Here is a 10,713-nt window from a genome sequence, read left to right as displayed (position 1 = left end):
TTGATTTAGCTCTAAGTGCCTGCTCGTTTTAGCTGTCAAAATGGAATAGTCTTCATGACTTGAGTGACCCTACAAAAAGTATACATATCTGACAGACACACTTCAACCATTCCGTCCAGAAATACTCCTTTGCCATGATGAAGCAGAATAGAAGAAAGTAGGAGGGGATGAAAAAATTGTAATAAAATGGATTTACACGTATTTATGAAGATTAGGAAACAAACCGTAAGAACATAAATATATCTTGTATGATTGAAAAGTTTACTACCATAATTATTACTTTAATTTTAAATTGTTGTAAAAATGGCTTCAGTGCAATAATATGCCCCAAAGTTATCGCGGGAAAATGTTTAGAAAATTGATCAATTTTAAATAAAGATAGAATTAAAACCTTGAAAAACTTTTTATCGTGAATACTTCTTACCCAAGAAATAACAGCGCATCAGATTTGGTTGCTCTTAGTTCGGTGATTTAGTTTGTACAGCATTTTCGAAAAATATTTTCATAGTGATTGTTGCATGACACAATTTGCTAAAATAATACTAAATCTATGAACATTATCTGCATATTTGAGTTTATTATCAAACACAAATAATCAGCATTTCACCACCAACCTCTATTCCAGTTTCGTCAATTTTTATTTCATAATAGTCATTTGGCGATCTGCTATTGAGTATATTTAATTTCAGTTAAAATGTTTAGATATAACTTCAAGATTTCATCAAATTGTCAGACATTAAAGGCTTGCTATTTTAATTGTCTTACATATGTTTTGCTCATTATGAACATGGGCATTTCTAATGGAGATCAATCCCATGATATCATAGCATATTAAAAACATAATTCATTTATTTTCTAAATTTTGAGATATTGTAGTTTCTTTTTCCTCGTAACCACGCAGATAATAAACAGAATCTTTCTTCTTTAGATTTCAGTAATGGCAAAAAAATCACACGGTTAAATATTTGATTAAACAACGAAAATGTCTTGAATTTCTGGGCAACAACGTAATCTATTCATGGAAAATCGTCAAAAATACATTTTTTAAAAATTACCAAAATACGAGAAAAATTCGCATAACAAGTACGTTGGTATCATTAAAATGGGTATTTTTTTTAAATTATGAAACTAAGTAAAATTCATTCTTATGTATAAATATTTCTGGAAGTTATAAGGGGAAAATTCCTAATTTCAAATTAATTAAAATTTTTAAATTTCAGAAAATTTGCGAGGTGAGTATTATCATCTTCCAAGGTATATATGTACCATATTTAATTATTGTAAGCCAAACGGTCAGGGCTGTAGAACGCAAAGACACACACACACACACGCGCACACGCACACGCACACGCACACACACACACACACACACACACACACACACACACACACACACACACACACACACACACACACACACATTTACCTTTATTATTAGTAGTGGTGGAAGCTCATGGTCCCTACATATATCATAAAGGATCGTTTGTTCCTCTCCCATCCCAGAGGATTTCGGAGGAAATCTTAAAAATACCGTTTCACTCTACAATCTGTAAAGGAAAGAAGTTTTGACAGTAATCTCCAGTTCTAATCACACATTACTAAGTTACCTAAAATTATCCCTTCCCGATACCGCTTTCACCCGTTTTTATTTTATTAGGATACTCATGGCGTTTAGACACGCCATGAACAGCCTGTCACCCACTACCTTTCATTTTTAAGAATTATTCCAAAATGAAACCTTGGAAAAAAAATGGAAATCTCAGAAAAAAAAGAAGCACTGAGCCGATTTGGCCAATTTTTTCCTTGAATTAATTTTGTCATTTTGCAAGAAGTGGCAATCCGAATGCCTTATATTTATTGTGCTAATATATTTTGAAATAATACTTTCATTTCGTGTGATAAGGTGTAGTTTTTGAAATTTGGTTGATATTAAATTAATGCGATGAATAATGTAAGGTAACAGCAGGTGACTATAGGTGGTTAGTCTGATTTTTAAGATATTAAAAGCGGGTGTGATCGCTCCGAAACTTTTTCTCATAGTTTTTAATAACTGTCGAGGAAATAAAAGAAGCCAACGAGTTTTATTCTATTTCCGATCGTCATATATGAAAAAAAAAAGATGTAAAAGTCAGTAATATGTGCTTAAGAAATTGTCTATATATTTAAAATTGTACAAATTTGGAACTTTCCTATGACAACATCCATTTTTAATGCCATGAATATATTCCCCATGGGAAAATTATCCAGAATACAAATTTTGTTTAACCTACCATGATTACCGCGAAAGATATTTATTTTTTTCTGTTAAAGTTTTTTTTTTCCATATTTAGATGTGTAAGATTTAGATATTCTCTGGACGTCGGTAAGAGTATTTTTTTATTTTTATAGCTCTTTAAATGCATCTGTAAAGTTACGATCAACTTGTTAAAATCGATTGCTACTTCATGCATGACAAAATATTTGCTGTGAAAATTTCTGGGAGAAGTTTGATTCTTTTCCGCAAAGAAATATTCAAGAGCGCTGACAGTTTTGTTTAAATTACATCCGAGCCCAAATGGCCCTTATGTTGAAAACATAAAAATGGAAAGTTTAGTTGTATAAACGAAAGAAATAAAATTTAAGGTACGTTTTTAATTGTTTAAAAGAAATGTTAATTTTAGCTTTAAAATTTATATCTTTCTAATAAAAAGATATAAATTTATTTTTTTATTTTATTGTTTTAATTTAATTCTATATAATTTTGTACTTTATATTTTTATCAGTATGTGCAAAATTTCTGATTCTCATCACTTATTACTCATAAATTGACATGGATTAATACATAATTTTATTTTACGAGCATGTAAAAAAAGTAATGCATTTCATTCACTGATAAATACAAGCCAGCTTTCCTCTATTCTGTACTAGCAACTTAATGTTCTATATAATTTTATTTTACGAGCATGTAAAAAAAGTAGTGCATTTCATTCACTGATAAATACAAGTCAGTTTTCCTCTATTCTGTACTAGCAACTTAATGTTCTATATAATTAATATATAATTTTATTTTACGAGCATGTAAAAAAAATAAATAGTGCATTTCATTCATTGATAAATACAAGTCAGCTTTCCTCTATTCTGTACTAGCAACTTAATATTCTATACAAATGCTTTTTGATTGCGAAAGATTTCATCATTTAGAAGACACATATACAGTATATATGCTTTTACAGACGTGGAATACAAATCGCATAACATAGTTATAAATGTTTAATAATTTATTCTAAATATGTTTAATTTCCATTATTATTGCATTTTTTAAAGCTAATATTAATTACATATTTTGCTGCTTCTGATATGATAGAAATTTGAAAGCAACATAACTATAGGAATAATTATCATATTATTACGAAATTTCCGGGTTCGTTTGGATAATGGAAGTTATATGATGTGGAGAACGCTCAATCAGCAGGCGGCAGTGGAAAATAAAGCAACGACGTTTATTGACACGAAGACACACAGGGCAGCACAAAGACGACAACTATATACAGCATAGAGGAGACAATTATCTTCAGCCGAGACGTCCACACAACAAGACTCTACTGCAGACAGTAGCGCACAGCTTAGTTCAGCACTAGCTTGACTCCGTCGCTGCTCTGCTAATCTATGGAAGACTTGTTCTTCACCGTCGATTCCGACTACTCTCGGAAGCTGCAAACTGCCTCCTTTTATAGGTCTCAGGAGGCGGGGCTAGAAGCCTCTCAGCCAATCAGGAACTTTCGAGGCGTATCTTGGCTCCCAATGGACGGATCGGGGAAATTCCCGATGTTTCGGGTATAATCTATTTTGGCACCAAGGTCGCCAAATTCGTCACCAAGTCGCCAAATGGTCTCTAAGTTTATCGCCAAGTTCTGGGACCTCCGACGCGACACCCGGACTCCGTTCAATACCGATGACTGTAAAACAGTCTTTCTGATGGAACCAACTATGCTGGGAAGCAGCATTACAGATTCGTAACAATATGTATAAGAATTATTATTCCATTGGATGTCTTTAAGTATCCAGAAGAAGTGAGAAGAAGTATCGAGATTGATAATCGAAAACCTTTTGATTACACAAAATAAAACGAATTCAACTAAAAAAGCATTTTTCTTCAAATATATTAAATGGTGTAATAAATTAACTAAAAAAAGAGTTATAAATCGAAATAACACATCTAAATCTACTCTATCAGCATCAACATAATTATAGTTAAGATTTGATAATAGATATATGCTTAATTGTTGCATTCGTTCTAAAAAATTTTAACTCTTTTCAAAAGGACTTGAAAAAAAGAAAGGACTTTCAATAGACTTGAAGCGAGATATTTGTTAAATTATGATTGTTCATATAACTGAGGTAAAAAGAAAAAATGACCTCAAATATTTTGTTAAAAATCACTTATAATTTTTAATAAATAATTTAATAATGAATTTCATTCGAAATTTTGTGCATTTATTTTTTTACTATAAAAAGTTTTGTTTAGTAAGAGAAATTCTTACAAAACTTATTTTCTAAGTGAGTTTTTTCATTTAGACATTCAAGTAAATAAAAATAAGTTGTTTAAAAATTTTATTTGATCTGTTTTTGCTCTTCATTTAAATATAAAATAAAAAAAAATGTATAATTTTATACTGACATCAATAGTAATCAATAAAATACTAATTAAATAAATCAGTAAAATTATTCGTTTTTGCCTGCATAGTGAATAAATTTGAATGCAAAATGTATTTTGCATCTTGGACGATTAACATTTAATTAGCAGGATTTAAAATTTAGCTCAATAATTTGTTGATGCCTAATTTTTTTTATTCTATTTATGATTATATACAATATTATAATAATTAAAATGGAGGAAAATTACTGGTATGAAAATTGTGATTTTTGCAAAAAATATTGAGCACATAAGTACTTTTCAATAAATTTAAACGCAAACGACATTTTCTTATTACAATATATGGAGTTGGTTATGCATTAATTTTAAAGAGAAATAATTTGGTCCGCATGTTTAGAAAATTAAATATCTGCAATTGTTCAAAGCATTTATTAGGAAATAAAATTATCCCTTTTTTTAATCAATTTCTTATATTTTAACAGTGATATTTGATGAGAGTGTGTGTTGTTTGCCACAAGGAAAGAGACTACCTTACACATTTAAAAATAGCGACTATTTATAAAATATTATGGCAATGAAAAGTATTTGCCTTGATTTTACATTTTTTGCCATTGATGAAAATCTTTTCATATATTCTTAAATTATCACAACGTGGGAAAATATTATTTAACTCACGAAATGTATGATTAATAGCTTTTGAATGTCAAATAAAATACAATCGATATTTTGAAATTTGTGAATGTGTCCCCTAGATCCATCATTCAAAAAGCAATACAGAAAATTTAATGTAATGAAAACACTACTGTAAGAAATAACTTGAAATTTTGCTTTTTCTCATATAATGGATCTAATACTTCGATTTATGACCCAATTTAATTTGTTGCCATTTAAAACTTTAAAACTTTAATTTGGAAATTTTTTCGAATATTAAAAGTTATTTTTAATGATAAATATGAGTACAAAAATATAAAGAATACCTTATTTTTTTTATAAAAAATTAAGTTCCTTAACTGTTTTATTTCTTAAAGTTCTGAACGGAATTAAATTTTTTTAATTCTAACTTTAGAGAATCGAAATTTCGTTAGCTCATCATTTCGAAACGAAGATACCTAGATTAATGAAATATGATTTCCAGGAAGAATATATAATCTAATTTTGAATTTGATGAGAAAATAGATGCTGCCACTGAAAATTTAAAAGTTTATTCATATTTACATAAGTAGATGGCGCTTTATGGAATTTTTAATTTCAAAATTTTTAACAGTACTTAAATTACAGTTTTCGAATTATACTTTCTTAAGATTGTATGATGAACAATGCCAGAGAAAAAGAGTAGTTCCTTTTTTAATAATAGCTGTTAATCGCTGGGATGCTGTCAATAAAGAAGTACCCAAAGACCGAATGCATATTTTGGTCGGCTCTTCTCCGACAGATTAAAACAAAATTTCATACAGAACTACGGTTGTGATCACAGAATCACATATTTAATTAAAAATATTTATGCCTTTCTTTTTTTTTAGTTATTTCGTTTACGGGCTTTTGAAAGCACAGAATGACAAAAGATCAATCTCGTAATGAATTGGGATTAAAATTTGGTACAATATCTACAATTATTCAAATTTTATCCATCTGATTTTCTTTGGTTTGCAATTATCGTGTAAACTTTTATTCGGACATCCGGATAAACAGACTTCCCCTGAATGCATTTTATGCAGACTCCCTGAATGTATTTGGAGAGAAATCTACAAATTTAGTGTTAAATCCCTATATCAAATTTCATCTCTCTAGCTCAAAACGTTTTTGAGTTATCCTATTTATAGACAGAGACAGACATAATCCCCCGCCAACAACCCCCTTTTTTTGGACTCGGAGAGTTTGTGGAATTTGATTTCTTTAATCCCTTGACATACGAATTTGCTTCACTTCTTAATTAGATGACACTTCCTATTTTCGTGTTTGAGATATTGAAGCATTTCTAAGTGATTTTAGCATTTGTCAATACTTAATTCTGTCCCTTAATTGCAGACTTAAAACTAAAAAAAAAAAAATCAGTAATTCAATGTATGCGTCAGCCACATCGTTGTATGCGAAGGGGTTAGTGATTATAATACTTTCACTCTGTATAATTGCGTATGATAAAGTGACCAGCGGGAATGGTTGAAATTTTTTCGTCATGCCAATTGTTATGCCAGAGAACCAGTTGCCAATTGTTATGCCAGAGAACGCCTTACATGGCTTTTGGCATGAATTTAGCATTTTTATTGAATCTATCGTGTCATCCTTGGCGAGTTAACTGGCGATAAATTCCTGGCATGCATTAATAGTACCCAGAGATCGAATTTGTATTTTAGACATATTTTCCTCAACCGATTGAAACAAAAATTTGACATAAAATTGCACTTGTTGTCATAAAATCCCATACCAAATTTGATACATTTAACTCTTTGCATTTTTGAATTATTGCGTTTATATTTTCCTGAAAGGACAAACAAGTTGGATTTAGTTGGATTTGGCTCAAAATTCGACAGATGTCTACACTATAGATGATAAATCTATGTACTGAATTTTATTTATCTAGCTCTTTTCGTTTGTAAGCATATATTCGGATAGACTGACTTCCTCTGAACAAATTTTTCTCAAAATTTGATAAAAATATGAACATTTTGTGCAAAGACGTATATCAAATATCCACCTTCTAGCTTAAATCGTTTTTGAGTTATCTTTGTCACAGATTAACAAACTGACGAACATTCACCAAAAATGTGTTTTTTGAATTCAGGGTGGTCTAAAACGAGGAGATTCATTGAAATATCGAGTTCGAATTTTTTGACGATTACTGTACTTTCTCTATACTACATATACAAGAAAGTAAAAATGAAAAATTGCTTTTAATCTTACAATTATATTAGTTTATTAGATATCAATTTTTACTATTTTAAATCAAATCTAGTTACGCCGGCGTCCGGACATAGCAGTAGCGCGTCTTCCCCGTGATCTGAGCGTCCCGGGTGCGAGTCCGGTTCGGGCATGGTTTTTCTTCGTCTGTGTTCTATCTGTGAGGTGTGTGAAGGTAATGTGTAAGCGAATGTGACGCATGAAGTAGGTAAGTCGTACTCTTGGCCCTAGTCGTACTCTAGCTCTAGTTTTGAAAAAAAAACAAGAGACGCTCACTCGGCTAAAATCGCTGGCAGATAACTGTTAGCGGGTTTGTAAAGTGCCATAAGTCACAACAACATACACAAATGTAGTTATGCATCTCAGAATCATCACGAATGCGCATAGTTTGAAGTTGACTGAAACTATGAAGAATAATAAAAGCAACCAAGAAATAGGCATACAATTTTATACAGAATCAAATAATAACTCATGTGGAAAAAAATATGACTCCTTGTAACACAATGATTGATCCTAAACAAGCATAACACGGCACTGAACCCTACTTATTCTTTCTATATCAGGGTATATGCATTTCCCTCACGTTTTTACTGACTCACGTTTATTTCTGGTGCACCGGGTTTCTTCCGAATAAGAATTGCAGTTCTTTATCACGCAGAGGAGAATTTTGGAATATGGAGCTATCAAATATTATTTACTGAAGTTCGGAATAGTTTCCATGGACAATTGAGCACAAACGAGTAAACATCATCTGACAAGAAAAGGGGGCAATTGAATCGTTGCGAAAAGAAAAAAGAATGGCCAAACGACTTTTGGTTGATGCGAAGGAGAAAAAGAATAAAATGTCAAAAAAAAAAACAACATTAGAAATATTTTAATGAAAATGTTAATAATATTGTAAACCAGCGGGAGTGATCTCTGCAAACCTTTCTGGCATATTGTTTGTTTGTTCTCCAGCAAAAAATTAAGTCATTAATGCTTTGCATGATATTGGTGAACAATTGTTACGAAATTTTGACTTTTCCCGTGAATTTAACATTTTTGCTGAATTTGTAACGCGAATATTTATTATGGATGCATTTTAGTAGATCGATTGAAACCAAAATTTAATACGGAATTACAGTTGATTACCTCAAGATCACATACTAATTTTCGTCGATTTATGTCATTTCGTTTTATGAATTATTGCGCTTACATGTATTCATAAATACATACAGATAAAAGGTCAATCAACCCTTTCACAGATTTTGTTCAGACTTTGAAGATCATCTATATTTTAGATGATAAATCTGTGTACGGAATTTTATTTACCAAGCACTTTTCGTTTTGTAATTATGGTAACTTGTAGACGGAAAACCAGAAAGGTAGACTTCCAGTGAATAGATTTCGTTCAAAGTTTTCTTGAAATCTACAAATAGGGTGTAAATTCTATAAGCAGGAGCGACGAGCACACACACAACATAGAACGACACAGAGCGAAAAGAAAAAAATTTAGGAAATACAATGAACATTTTATACCTGGTCTTATATAACACGAGATTTCGATAGCGATTTCTGACACGTGACGATTCTGATAGGAATTTCTCACACGTGTTGACCTTGACAAGGGAAATAGAGCGATCCTTTAGAAGAATCTGTTTATATTAGCTATTCTCTTGTAGGGGATTAATATGAGCGAGGATAGAACCTGGGACCTTGTGGCTCGCAGCCCAGTAACATGGCCATGATACAAAAGCAATTGCTCATGCAGCGTAGCTGTTAACTGGCTTATAAGCTTTCACTACACTCTATCCCTTCACTCGGCTCGTGGGAACCGCTGAAGCAATCATTTTTACAAAGCTTCAGTTGAATTAATTAAATAGAAAAAGTGGAATGGGGTCTGGAAATAAGAGAATATATTAGAATGTCTTTGACATGGGCTGAATTGGGCTAAAAAATTCGGAAATTAATTAGGATTAAACTATATATATATATATATATACATACAGTTTGAACAATATTTTAAATAAAAAAAAATTGCTTGGTAAACTAATGGAAATAATATGCTTGTGTTCATAAAAATAGTTCTTTTATTGCAAATGATAATTGAAAAAATAAGTCAAGAATACTTTTAAAATCGTATTCTCAAATCTTACAATTTATTCAATATGAAGTGAAATTAGTGAAGTTCGAAGTGGCTTCTATAAATTTTTGAGCACAAATGAGTAATAAATATTAAATATTATCTAGGGAGAAAAGCAACCAATTGAATCATTCCAAAAAGAAAAAAAAAAAAAAAATGGTGGTCAAACGATTTTTAGTTGATGCGAGAAAAAGAGTTAAAAAAGCCTAGCAGAAATTTTGTAATAAATATGACAACAATAATGTGAAAAATGTGTTTCAGAAAAAATTGAAATTTACTGAATTTGAGAAATATTTTAAATAAAAAAAAATGCTTGATAAAATTTTGGAATATAATATGTTTGCGTTAATCAAAAAGCTTTTGTTGTGATCAATGATAACTGAAAAAGTAAATAAAGAATATTTTTAAAATTGTGTTCTCAAATCCACCAATTAGTGCAAGTTAAATGCAGCAACCTCTTGATAAAATGCAAGCGGATCATCTATTTTTCCAATTACCATTTAAAATGAGAATATATTTTCTTGATAAATTAATTGGTTGAAAATATTCTTTGAAGATAATGGCCTGGTTACGGTATAAGACGTGTTTTCTTCACTGCTAAAATTAAACCATGAAGTAGTATTTATTCATTTATATAGGAAAATCAGTTTAGTAACAGTTACTTGGAAGTTACTTCTGATATTTAAATAAACATAGTTTATATATTATTAGATATGATTCATTCCATTAAAAATGTTACAGGAATCACTTTTATATTTATCCCTGTTTTAATCGCGTGAATCCTGCTCTATATATTAGCTGTAAACATCAACTGAGGTCAAAACGATATTTAGTTACAAAAAATTAATTCCCCATAAATATTTTATTGAGAAAAATAGTTTCACAGATGATCGTCATGATTAAAAATGTATTGCTTTTAAGCGGCGTGATATATAAATAAGTAACATCATTAATTCTGATATAAAATTAACGAAAGTCTTTTCTTCTCGACTTTCACGTGCACTTAAATAAACGAGCACTTTTTTTTTTTTTTTTTTTTGTTCTTCTTCTATTAGCCTCTGTA

Source organism: Argiope bruennichi, chromosome 7, assembly GCF_947563725.1.
Source record: "Argiope bruennichi chromosome 7, qqArgBrue1.1, whole genome shotgun sequence".
NCBI classification, from domain to species: domain Eukaryota; kingdom Metazoa; phylum Arthropoda; class Arachnida; order Araneae; family Araneidae; genus Argiope; species Argiope bruennichi.
Note: the sequence above shows the minus strand (reverse complement) of the source record.